The sequence below is a fragment of the Eumetopias jubatus genome, unplaced genomic scaffold (genome assembly GCF_037043125.1).
Source record: "Eumetopias jubatus isolate StellerSeaLion01/CBP00866 unplaced genomic scaffold, mEumJub1_p1.0 scaffold_39, whole genome shotgun sequence".
Lineage (NCBI taxonomy): Eukaryota > Metazoa > Chordata > Mammalia > Carnivora > Otariidae > Eumetopias > Eumetopias jubatus.
In genome coordinates, this window is record NW_028274845.1 from 1,483,578 (window position 1) to 1,497,203 (window position 13,626).

Consider the following 13,626-nt stretch of genomic DNA (forward strand, 5'->3'; position numbering starts at 1 on the left):
CTGAGGCGAAGCCCTTGACTTCACGGACGGGGCGTGTCTGATGCAAACCAGGCAACATGGCGGTGGGGTTCTGCAACTTAGAATTCGTGGGGCTGAGGAGGTAGCAGCGCTGTTGCGTCCATCCTATTCGGAAGCGTCGTGTGGAGGGTGAGGATGCTTGCGACAGGAGTGGGTGCCGAGGGTGTTGGGGTGCGCCTAGGCGAGTGAGCCTGTGTGTCCGGTGGAAGGGGGGTGAGACTGGTGTGGGGCGGAGGCGGAGGGAGTCACACTTACCCGGCAGGGGAGACTCCGGGATCAAGCAGGTGGTTTTCCCAGGGGAGGCCCTTCCATCATACCAGGGACATGCTGACCCCCGCGATTTCCCCGAGTATGGACAACTCCTCTGCATTATTTGTGGCAGTGGCAGTGGGGGGCTGCTTTTGCTCTTTCACCTGTTGTTGGTTGTTTAAGAATAGCCTTTGTTTTCTTATTCATTTTTCTGTTTGTTTGTTTTGTCTTTTCCATGACTTTGGCTGATGACATGGGCTGAAGAGGAAGCTCACTCAGGGGACACCAGGACCCTGAAGAAAACACCTCTGCTTTTAAGGGCTGCTTTCTTGAGAATCTGGGTTTGGCTGTTTCTCAATCAAAAGCATGCAGGACAGTTTCTGTCCACTGGTCATACATCCCACCTTGGCTGTCGGGGTTTTTTCTGTTTTTCGCAGAGCAATTTCTCTGCTTATATTTCAGTATGTGGTTTGCAGTCCCTGATCCAGCAAAGGTGCTTTCTTTTCATTCCCCAGGGAACAGGGGTTTGCATCCCTTCTCCTTCCTCCCTCCCCTCCCCACCTATCCCCCCAGGCACCCTGCAAAGCCTCACCCAATCCCCAGACTCAGTACCCTTGATTAGGCCACTTGGTAGCCTACCTAGTATAGCCTTGCTCCAGAGGACCCTTCCGAGACTAGAGAGGGTCCGGCTTGATGTACTGTTTATTTATTGTAAGTTTATTTGTTGAAGTAATCCCTACACCCAAAGTAGGGATAGGGCTCATGAAGCCAGATGGAGACTCCCCTGCTCTCCTGACTGAGCCAGCCAGATGCCCCCTGACAGGCTTTTAAAGAGGCACCTCTGTGTACTCACAAAGAACCCGCTGGGTTTGGCACCACAGACCTTTCCCAAACAGCAGGTTAGCTCTAGGACAAAGGGCCGTGGGCCTTCTGCAGCTCTTGGGCTCAAGCCAAAACTGTCCCTACTGATGTACCTGCATTGCTTTGTCAAACTGAGCTTGAAGGGGTTTCTGGCTTCAGGCTTTCACCAGAGCTGGTGTTTTTTTCTCTACTCCCTAAAGGCCTCTATTCAGAATCTACAACTGAGGGTCTTCCAACTTTGATTTTCACTTAGGGGAGCCACACCAACTGGGACTCAGCAACGGGTTACTCTTCTGCCAGAAACAATTAAACAAAAGAGCAACAGCGTCACACAAGATGCGCGAAGTGGAGATTTCCAAGATCCTGGGCATCAGGCAAAGGGGACAGCCATCCCGGACACATGGCAACACAATGGTGAGCAGAGCCCTAGAGCTGCTCAGAGGTACTGGCTCTAGAGAGTTTCCAAGCAAGGCACTGGGGGGAGGGGAACTTGAATAGGAGCCCCATGGAGCTCCTGGAATTGAGGACACTGATCTGAGAGAACCCAGGACTGAGTCTCAGGGAGGACAGAGCTGCAGGAAGTCACCTAGCCAGAGCTGTGGAGGGGCCCTGGGGAGGCATGGACAGCAAGTCAGGGGGTAATCCTTTGCACAGGGCCTGGTGCTCACACGGTGCTGGGAATAGTGCCTGTGTCCAACAGATAGACTAAGCAAAAGTAACCCTCTTAATTTGTGAGGAATAGGGTGGAAGACAGGGGGAGGGCTTGCTACAGTACCTGGAACTCATGGTGAGTCCTCCACGGAGCCCTGCTCTGGGCCACTGAACTATGCATTGAAGCAACAGCAGAAATGTTTCCAAGTAACTTCAGTGCATCCCTGAACAAAGCTCAATATTATAGAAAACACAAAAATATCCAGCAAACAGCAAGGTAACATTCACAGTGTCTGGCGTTCCATCCAACAGTTTGAGGTATGCAGACAAAGGGGGGAAATGAGCCCTCCTGAAGAGATGGATCACTCATCTGAAAATGACCCAGAGCTGACAGCAAGATGGGAATCACCAGAGCACAAGAAAGCATTTGTTCTAACTGCATCCCATTGGTGAAAACATTCAGCAGATACATGGAAAATGTTAAAAAAAAAAAAAAAAAAGGACCCAATCTCACATGAAGAGATGAAAACCACAATGTCTGAAAGGAAATGTACTGCAAGGGGCTGATGGTGATTAGGGAAGGCAGAAGAAAAACGTTCAATAGGAATCCAAAAGAATCTGCAGATCCTGCTGTTGCCTTCTGAACCACCTTAACCATTCCAATCCATGAACACAGGATGTCTTTCCACTTGTTGAGGTCTTCCTTAATCTCTTGCAGCAATATTGTGTAGTTTTCAGTGTACAGGTTTTGTGCCTCCTTGACTCAATTATTCTTCGATACCATTCGGGTGGGTGCTGTTGTCCATGGAATCGTTTTCTTAATTGACTTTCCCGGTGTCCATTCCTAGGTTATAGAAACACCTGATTTGTCTGCCTTGTACGCTGCAACTCTGCTGAAATAGGTTATGGACTCTAATAGTCGTGGTTTCTGTGTGTGTGTATTTGGTATTTTTCTGTATACAGGAGTATGTCATTTGCAAATCCAGATACAAATTGTCCCTTGAAGAACCTGGGGGTTAGGGGTACAGAGTCCCACAATTGAAAATCTTTGTATAACATTTGAGTCCCAGAAAACATAGCTACTAATAGCCTACTGAAGTCTTACAGATAACAAAAACGGTTGATTAATACATATTTTGTGGGTTACTTGAATTATGTACTTTATTCTTTTGATACAGTGAGTTAGAGTGAAAATATCATTGAGAAAATCATAAGGAAGAGAAAATGTATTTCTACATTTGTACTAGACTGTATTTGTAAAAAAAAAAAAAAATAATCAACCCATGAGTGGACCGACATTGTTCACTAAAATTCAAAGCCATGTTGTTCCCCAGTCAACTATAGTTTTATTGCTTCGTTTTCAAATGTTTTCCCCTCACCTTCAGGTTTTTAAACAATTGAGTCATAACTGATTCCCCATGTGAGATCAGTTTCACATGGCAACACAGGGATTGGACGACTCTATAAATTATGTTAGGCTGATTACTAGTGTAGCTACCCTCTTTCACCTCGCAGAGCTGTTACTGCACCACCGACTACATAATATGAGATCTGTCCTCTAACATTGTTTTTAAATCTTCACTGTGGATGATGTTTTGACAGAGTATAGGTTTCTATGCCCTCCCCTCCCCCCACCACTACCATGGGCCGCCTTTGGACTTTCCAGAGAGGAGCAGTGACATGTAGGAAGTCCCTATTTTAGGCCACTGCAGCCCCTGATCTTGGACCAGGATGCTCAGCCAGGGCCAGGGAAATATGGATTAGCAGGAACCCTTCTTTGCAAGCCCAGCTCCAATGTGAAGGACCAGAGTGCCTCTTCTAGCCTCCTGCAGGGATGGTTCAGCACCCAGGAGCTGGCCCTACATAGAGGGCCAGAAAAGGGCAGATTCCCCTAAACGCAGACCAAGTGTTCCATTTCGACTCAGAAGAAGGTGAATAGCAGCACAGGTTCTTTTCCCTATGCTGAGCTTCCACGGGGGGAGCCTCAGTGCCACTGCAGGAGGGAGCATCAAAGGGAACCTTTGGATGTTAACCTAAAGCTTAGTGCTTAGAGCCCACCCAGGGGACCAAACCTACTTAAGATCCATCCAGATCTTGCCAGCAGCTTCCATGGGTCCTGCAGCCTTCACTTCCTTTAGGAATCTCCAGCCAGCTGGTGCCCTATCTTTGCTTGCTTCCCCCTGGTGTCCTTGGGCCACCTGAAGGTCTGTTCCCTTAAGTAGTCTGCCGCCTGGTGGATTCCAGGGGAACTGCCAGGGCCTGAGGCTGAAGGCACAGTCACTGAACCCCTGACTCCAGCTGGGAGGTCAGAAACCAGGCTCTGAGCCACCACCTGCTGGGACTCCAGGATGTGGCCCCTCACCAGGCAGTGTTTGCCTGGGGACCCCAGGACCCACTGATGTGCGAGGGTCGCCTTCTTTCTTTTTTTTTTAGGTGAAATTGACATACAATAAATTTCACCCATTGTCAACAATGACAGAGTTGTTCAGCTAGTGCCCTAGTTTGTTTCAGAGGCTTCCTTCACCTTCCCACACTCCCTCCAGCCCCTCTGCAGACAGTCTCCGCTCCCTCCTCCAGCCCCAAGCAGCACTGATTTGCTTTCTGTCTCTGTGCATTGCTCCTTTCTGCACATTTTACATAAGCCGAATGAGACAGTCTGTAGTTCTTGGTGACTGGCTTCTTTCACTTAGCATCCTTTTGAGGTTCCTCCATGCTGTAGCTTGGATCAGATTTCTGTGCCTTTTGTTGCGGAATAGATGCCATGGTACACATAGGAAACATTTGGTTTGTCCATTCACCAGCCGATGGCCCTTTGTGTTGCTGTCAGTTTTTGCCCATTGTGAATAACGCTGCCCGGAACATTTCTGACCGAGACTTGAGCGGACATATGTTTTTATTCTCTCAGATAGATTCCTAGTTGTGGAATGGCTGGGTCCTATGGCAAGCTTGTGCTGAACTCTTAAGAACTCTCAAAGTGGCTTCTGCAGGAGCTGTTATATTTTACGTTGCGACCAGCAATATAGGAGGGTCCAGTTTCTGCTCATCCTCAGCAACACTTGGTATCGTCTTTGGGACGTAAGCGCACTAGTTGGTGTAAAATGGTACCTGGTTTTCCTTGCATTTCTTTGAGAACTAATAACATATTACTAATAACATTGATTATCTTTTTATGTGTCTCCTTTGGTACATGTGTATTCGACTCTTATACTGGCTTAAACGAGTGTGTTGCTTCTGCCCATTGAGTGAGTTCAAAGTCCTCTTGTCTCTCGTGAACGTGAGTCCCCATTGGGTATTTAATCCACAAATATTTTCTCCTAATCAGTGGCTTCTCTGTTCCTTTTCTCAGTGGCAATGTTTGATGCAAAAAACTTCTTCATCTTCAATTTTCTCTTACGTATCGTGCTCTTGCCGTAGTGACTTAGAACTCTTTGCTTACTGTGAATTCCTGACCATTTTCTCCCATGTAGTCCTCTTGCACAATAGTTTTGGCTCTTATACTTAGATCTGTGACCATTTTGAGCTCATTGCTGTGTAAGTTGTGATTTCCAGCAACAGCTGTGGGGGAGCTTTGTCCCGACAGGTTTAGGAGAGCCTAGGGGACACTTGTGTTTCAGAGTTAGTCTCCCCTGGGCCAGGAATGGAGATTTCACCCTGCTGCACCTGTTAGTGAAAGGCTGAGTGCCTTTGGGGAGGGGAGATACATGGGGCTGTGGTCATATACGGCATGTACTCCCCGTTCTCTGGGACTGGGTACAAAGGAGCTCCAGGAGCCCCAGGGCAGTCCTGCTCACAGGTGCCTTTAGAGGCAGAAACACACTGAGAGCAGGAGAGCATAACACAGAAAAGACCCCAGGGATCCCAGCGGATCTGGGTTGGGATCCTAGAGGGTCTTCTATGGATGGGCACATTTTCCATGTATATGCCCTTCTATGGGTGGGTGGGAAAGAGGACTCGCACACAGCCGGAACTCAGGAAACATGCCCAGAAGGAGTGGAGCGGATTGAAGGGATGTCCCACAGTTTGCAGTATTTTTCCAACATGAAAATCATGGTATTTGCCTGCATCAAAGGTGCTGGGGGGACACATGCTGCCTCGGTCAGTAGAGCGTGCAACTTTCATTTCAGGGTCATGCATTAGAGTCCCACGTAGGTGATGGAGCCTAGCTGAAATTAAAAAATAATAATAATAAATAGAAAACGAAGAGGTGCATGCTTCAGGAATCAGAATTACTCCCCCTAAGGTAAGGAGGGGGCATCTACCTTGGTCCTTGCAGTTCAAGAGCCATTCTGAGCACTACAGAATCCTAAATGTAGATTAACCTAGAGAACCTACACTTTTAATATTTGTTGGGTTTCCCCTGTGTGGTTAGAGGTCCACTGGCAGACAAAAGTTGACATGCTGAGCACAGAAGCGGACCAAGAAACAGACTATTACCTGGATGCACCACATTATTCTCCGTCCTCACTGCAGTCTCCCTGGAAATGGGAATGGGCAATCGAAATGCCTGGTATTCAACACAGGTTAAGAAAAAATGGAAAGTTTGGGTTAACAGTTTAAATTATTGTGTCCTCAGATTGACTTTGATGGCAAGTGGGGACTCTGTTGCACGTCTTCTAGGTTCTGCAGGTGGAAATGAGGGGCTAAGGGACAAACTAATTATACAACTCAGAATAACTTTGGTAACTTAGTATCTTCACACTTCACACAGTTTTCTTTCATTTTGACTGATCCCATAGTCTCAGGCTTGAGTCTAAACACATTTATACAAGGAAGGTGATATCAATACCACACCTAAAATCTGTACCGCTAAATGTTGTAGTGCTTATTCCTAATGGTACTTTAGGCTTGTTTCTAACTGCCTGTAGCTACGTTACGGCTGACTCTCAAGGCAGCCCATTCTAACCATGTGTGCACTTCTCTTTGGCCCCACCACCAGGTGAAGCAGTGCATCTGAGCTGTCTCCATCGCTGGGGGAAGGATGTAGGTCAGATAGGTAATAAAGAGAAAGGGGGACTGGGGTGCAGCAAAAAGAAAGCATGCTTATGTGTGGGTTGATTCCAGAGAGGACCATTGCATTGCTTTTTAAAATTTTTTAATTTACTCATTTGAGAGAGAGTACTTGAGATATCAGGAGCGGTGGTGGGGGTAGTGGAAGAGGAACAGAGAGAAGCTGACTCACCACTGAGCAGGGAGCTGGACATACGGGCTTATCCCAGGACCCTGGGATTCTGACCTGAGCCAAAGACTGACACTTAAACAACTGAGCCACCCAGGTGCGCTTTAAAATAATTTTTAAACTAATCTGGTCCACTTAACATAGGCATTGTATTAGTTTCACATAAGGTCATGGTATTTATTTTGTATTTCTTTTTTAAATATTATTTATTTATTTAGAGCAGGGGTGATGGGCAGACGGAGAGGAAGAAAGAATCCCAAGCTGACTCTGCACTGAGCATGAAGACTAAACTGGGGCTCAATCGCATGACCCTGAGATCATGACCTGAGCTGAAATCAAGAGTCAGACGCTGAACCAAGAGAGCCACCTTGGTATTTCTAAGAATGATATGTTTACCTTTCTCTCTGAAATAGGCACTGAGTAATGAGCAAGGCGGAGAGAAACCATAGTACCCATAGGCGCCAAGGTCAGATTGCCCAAAATGTACCACAATGGCATATTTGGGGGAAACAGAATGCCACAACGACCACTGGTGCATGTTCATTCAGACTCCAAGATCTCTGAGAAAACTCGAGATTGCAGGGTTAAAAATAACCTGAAAGGATCAGAGTGAAATGCCCTTGGGATGTGTGTGGTCTGATCTAAAGTACACAGCAGAAGATGTTTTGTAGATAGGAAGCCAGCTGTAAACAGCACACTGTGCATTCCCTTTTTTGTTTTCTTATCCTGTGTTAAAGACCGAGTACAATGCTGTTTACAATTAATTGATCACAGCCAGTTGCAGATTTCTTTATTCCTTCTCCACTGCCATTGCTTCACTTGACTAACCCTGTGTACGTGGAAGATGCGCCTTACTAAGCCCCTGCTGTAAATCATTATAGTACTATATCACTGTAGAAGGTATATTAGATTATGGAAAATAAACCTCAGGACCTCGGGCTGTTTGCTTGGGGTCCCCTGTGCCTCGCTATACTGTCGTCTCTTTTTCTTTTTTTAAAAGATTTTATTTATTTATTTGAGAGAGAGAATGAGATAGAGAGAGAGTGAGCATGAGGGGGGGAGGGTCAGAGGGAGAAGCAGACTCCCTGCTGAGCAGGGAGCCCGATGCGGGACTCGATCCCTGGAATCCAGGATCATGACCTGAGCGGAAGGCAGCCGCTTAACCAACTGAGCCACCCAGGCGCCGCGGTAGTCTCTTTTTCTCAGTTCCTTCGCCACCCCAGGTCCCCGACTCTCTGAGGTCGACAATATTGATTATTTTGAATTGAAGCTACCCAAAAAGAAACTGGTACCAGGATACTCAAACCCTCCTCTGTCTCCCTGAAAGCAGGAAACCAATCTCCCATATGAAAAAGGCACCCCCTGTACTAAGAAGTAAAAAGACATCCTTCTCACCAGGGTTTCTAAATTCGGTCTAGACACTCTCTAAATTAAAACTCCCCCAAATCCCTGAGAAATGTATTTTCTCCTTGTCTAAAATGCATAAAAACTGTCTGCCTTAATACTTTATATTTCTTTAAGGGTCTCCATTTCAATATCCGTTCTCCATGCGTATTCAATGTCTCAGTGAAACTTAATTCTTACTTAAGCTGGGAGACCAGGACAGGTAACAGAGGAACTTCTCCTTCCCTGCATACCTTTTTTGTGATCCTAATATCTTAGCCAATGATTTGTAAGGAAAGAAGTAACAGAATTATATACCTGGGAAAAAGATTTGTCCCCAGGAAGGAATTTCTGGTATTTTTAACAGTGGAAATATCTACATTTGATCCAAAGTCTCCTAAAAAGTATTTATTTTTAAGTTGAACTTCTAATTTAAGTGTCCCCTGAAATTCAGATGTGCCTTCCCAGAGGGTACGTTAGGAGACTCCACAGGGAAGCTCGCAGCCAAGTCCTGTGTGGGGGCCGTGCTGCCATCAAGTGCTGAAGGAGTTTGGGAAAATCTCTTCATCTCTCTGCGCTCAGCTTCCTCATATGTAAGATAAGGTTGTTATTCAAATTCTCCACGGTCCCTTCCTGCTCAGTTTCTGTGAGTGCACAAGGGTCTGCGGTGCCTTTGAAGCAGCCCTGGGGACTGCAGCTGAGACCTGACTTGGTCCCTTCACTGTGTGTCTCTTGCAGGAGCCTGAGCTGAGCCCACACTGAAAACAGAGAACAGAGGGAGCATTTGGGAGACAGAAAATCAGCAGGTTTGGAGGATGAGAATAACGCAAAGAAGGACAAGGCAATGGTGGAGCAGGTGGTTGCCCAAAGGAGGTAAGAAGAAGGACAAGTTGGGTCCAGAAAAATCAGGGGAAACTGAGGAATGCATACAGCGGCATCCAACTCTGCAAGGAGCAGCCTGAGCTGAGCAAGGAGAACGAGGAGAGTAACTTCGTCCACGGTGAACCTGTGCACCTCCCGAGGAGCCCCACAGAATGGATCGGGGTTGGTTTGTACTGCAGGGAAGCACCAGTTCCAAGAGGAGGAGGAGGAGGAGGGGCACCTGGGTGGCTACATCTTTAAGCGTCTGCCTTCAGCTCAGGTCATAATCTAAGGGTCCTGGGATCGAGCCCCGCATGGGGCTCTCTGCTCGGCGGGAAGCCTGCTTCTCCCTCTCCCGCTCCCCCTGCTTGTGTTCCCTCTCTCGCTATGTCTCTCTCTGTCAAATAAATAAAGAAAATCTTAAAAAAAAAAGAGGTGGACGATGTGACCATGAGGTTCTGCCCCAGACCCCTAGCTTTGACCTTGGAGCTCCCTCACGGTCGATGTTCTCCAAGTAAGTGTGGGCTTAGAGGGATCAGTGATGTTTGGATAAAGGTTGGACTTGTCCATTCTTACCACAAAGAGTTCTACCCTAAGGTCAGGAAGGGCCAGGTTAGGAGACCCTTGCCTCTGAGGCAGTGATACCAATTATATTCTTCTGAATTTATGGTTGTCAAAGACTTTACACACCTTTGTCTTGACCGTGTGTTGAGTGTTTCATTTTCCTTAGTCTCTGTTATGAACTTGGAATTCTGACATCAATAAGATTTCACAGAGGAGGTCAAAGCAGTGAGAGGAAGAATGCAAACAAAATCTTGTAGCTCAGCGCCCCTGGGTGGCTCAGTTCATCGAGAGCCTGCCTTCAGCTCAGGTCATGATCCCAGGCTCCAGGGATCAAGCCCCATTGAGGGGGGTGGCTCCCTGCTCAGCAGTGGAGTCTGCTTCCCCCTGTCCCTTCCCCAGCTGTTCTCTATCTTTCTCTCTGTCTCTCTCTCACTCTTGCTTTCTCCCTCACGCTGTCTCTCAAATAAATATATAAAATCATTTTAAAAACTGTTGTAGCTGTCCTAACCTGGGGTATGGTGGCAGTGCAGAGGATGGAGGGGGGAGGGGGCTAGGCCGAAGACATCTCTTCCTACTGAGAGAACCATTGAGAGGAATCCAAGAGGACAGTCCCTCTTCACCAGAGCTCACCACAGGGGAGTGTCATGGGGCATTGAGAGTGTAGGGCAGGCTCCTCTGGAAGGAAGGGTATTTGTTGCCTCCTGGAAGAAAGCAGAGAGCATTCGTGCATGTATTTGGGACAGGAATGTAGTTGAGATTAGAAATTTGCCACCCCCTTTATCAGATCCATGAAGGAGTGTCTCTGAGAGCTTCCTCAGTGCTTGGTTTGGTCCTAGGAGTCATGAGTACAGAGATGAGTAAAACATTATCCCAATTGTCGTGGGGCTCTCAGTCTAGTAACCAGAAGTCATGAAAAGTGTAGTGGTGGTGGATTCCTTGGAGGAAGTGGCCAGTGCTGCCTGGGGATGGCCTGGTCTCCCTCCGTGTTTTCCAACAGCTGGATGACCTGTCCTGACCCAGGGACCCTGGGCCTCAACTCAATTTCAGCCTCTCAGGACACAGCCAACACCTAGGTTCCATGTAAACCCAAAGCAGTCAACACTATGAAGGTCTGCAGAGGAAACTGCTGGTATCAGTAGCTCCCCACTTTGTCTTGGCCAACTGGAAAATAGAGGCGAGTTCATTAAGTCTTGTAGGGTCATCCTTGCCCTAATGATCAGGGATTAGTCTTTCTCTCTGTTAAGTGAAATACTTTCTAGCTTCAGTATTCTCTCTCCACTTAAAAACTTTGGAACTATTGGCTAAAGTATAGATCAAGTAGCTACAGTGAAAAAGGGGTAAAGCAACTTCCAAGCTGCAGTGAGAATGCGCAGAAACTCTTATACTGAATAATAATCGGACAAATCACTTTTAAATTGCACAAAAGGTTTATACAGTAATTCTGGAATAGACAATGTAAGTCTGTCGCTTTCTCCTTCTTCTTAACATTGCTTTGATAATTTAAGATCATTTCCATTTCCATATAAACATTTGGATCAGCTTAGAAATACTTACTAAAATGTCTGCTAGAAGGTTGATTGGCATTGTATTAGATCTTTTGATCAATTTGGGAAGAATTGTCCTCTAACCATAATGAGTCTTCCAATCCACCACAAATTTTATCTCCCCATGTATTTAGTTCTTTAATTTCTGGAAGTAGTGCTCTGCAGTTTTCAGTGTAATGTTCTGACACATATTGTGTCTGATAAGACAATGCAATAGGAAAACTGGTCAAAAGACTTGAAGAAGAAATGCTTCACAAAAGAAGATACACAAATGGCCAAAAAGCACTTGAAAAGATGCTCCACTTGAAACCATTGAAAAGCATGAAGTTGAACATAAATCAAAAGGGATTCACTAATGTCTCTGCAAGGCTCCATCTTAAACTAAGTAACCTTTTCCTTCTCTTCTGCAAACCTCTGCTCCTCCCTTCTAAGCCTTTTGTTTCAGGAGCCTGGTACCACCCTAAAGACAGGATGAAGGAGGCTGGCAGCATGCACACAATTTCTGTCAAAATAAAACACCCCCCCGCCCCTTCCTTCAGGGGGAGGGGACTTACAGTTTTTGAGGGCCTTGGCCTGTTCTAGCCCCCTGTGCCCCGAAAAGCAATAAAGCTATTGTTCCTCAATATTCCAAACTCTGTCTTCGTCTTATATTTTGGCTCTGAAGCACAGAGGTCAGTTTTCGACGGTACACTCAGCCATTGGGAAGATAAATTAATACTACAGTGAGTTACCATTACACAACCATCCCCGTGGCTAAAATTACGAAGACCGAAAACATATGTGGTGAGGATGTAAAGTAACTAGACGTTTCATACACTTGTGGGAATGAAAAATGGTCCAACCACCGAGAAAAGCTGAACCACAGATAAACATTTACCAATCACGTGAACGGCCATTCCTCTCCTAAGGATTTACACAATATGGCCACACAGCAAACTGCACATGAATATTCATCATAGCTTTATTCCCCATGGCCAAACCCAGGAAACTGCATAGATGGCCATAAATAGGTGAATGTACAGACCAAATATATCCATACAGAGGAATACTCCTTAGCAATGAAAAATTCTGAACTGGTGATCCATTAGTAATATGGATAGATATAAGAATCCTTAGGCTGCACGGAGGAATGTAGGCATAAAAGAGTTCCATTTCCATAACGTGGTTAAAAATCAAGCCGTCTTTGATGCCAGTGGTTGCCTGGGGCTGAGGGTGAAGGCAGTGAGAGACTTCAATGGATCCACCCAAGGGAAGCTGTGAGGTAGAAGAAATGCCCTGTGTCCTGAATGGAGCAGTAGTTTCAATTGTATGTACATCTGTGAAAATGCATTTAGTTGTACAGTTTATCTTTTTTAATTTTTATTTGTTGAGAAAGCACTCACACTGCATCCTCTCTCTCTTACCCTCCAAAGGAGGAGAAGAACGATCATCAGTGGCAATGGGCAGCTGTGGAAACAACACCTAAAATCACGTTCATGCTCAGGAGAGAACAATGTGCCTCCTCCTTGAGGTTTCAGGTCCTCTACACGTTCAGAGAAAATTCTCTAGTAACAAACTGTAGAAATGAACTGGAGGGTATTATGCTAAGTGAAATTAAGTCAATCAGAGAAAGACATGTATCCTATGACCTCACTGATAGGAGGGATTCTTAATCTTAGGAAACAAATTGAGGGTTGCTGGAGTGGTGGGGGTGAGAGGGATGGGGTGCCTGGGTGATGGGCATTGGGGAGGGTATGTGCTATGGTGAGCGCTGTGAATTGTGTAAGACTGATGAATCACAGACCTGTACCTCTGAAACAAATAATATATTATATGTTTAAAAAAATAGAGAGAGAGAGAAGCTAGTAGGAAGGGAAAAATGAAGGGGAGGAAATCGGAGGGGGAGATAAGCCATGAGAGAAGATGGACTCTGAGAAACAAACTGAGGGTTCTAGAGGGGAGGGGTGGGGGGATGGGTTACCTGGTGATGGGTATTAAAGAGGGCACATTCTGCATGGAGCACTGGGTGTTATGCACAAACAATGAATCATGGAACTCTACATGAAAAACTAATGATGTAATGTATGTTGATTAACATAACAATAAAAAATTTTAAAAAATAATAAAAAAGAGAGAGAGAAGCTAGTAGGAAGGGAAAAATGAAGGGGAGGAAATCAGAGGGGGAGACGAACCATGAGAGACGATGGACTCTGAGAAACAGAGGGTTCTAGAGGGGAGGGGGTGGGGGGATGGGTTAGCCTGGTGGTGGGTATTAAAGAGGGCAGCATTGAAGGGAGCACTGGCTGTTATAGGCAAACAATGAATCATGGAACACTACAT

The 13,626-nt window shown here is 46.1% G+C and overlaps 2 non-coding genes across 2 annotated transcripts; one reads left to right on the forward strand and one right to left on the reverse strand.

Moving 5' to 3' along the window:
* Nucleotides 1–265: 265 nt before the first annotated feature.
* LOC148161924 (U1 spliceosomal RNA) lies at nt 266–428 on the forward strand. The gene has a single exon (XR_015767280.1). It is a non-coding gene; the product is annotated as a U1 spliceosomal RNA (small nuclear RNA).
* A 12,252-nt stretch (nt 429–12,680) lies between these two features.
* Nucleotides 12,681–12,893, reverse strand: LOC148161925 (small nucleolar RNA U3). The gene has a single exon (XR_015767295.1). It is a non-coding gene; the product is annotated as a small nucleolar RNA U3 (small nucleolar RNA).
* Between the last annotated feature and the right edge of the window lie 733 nt (nt 12,894–13,626).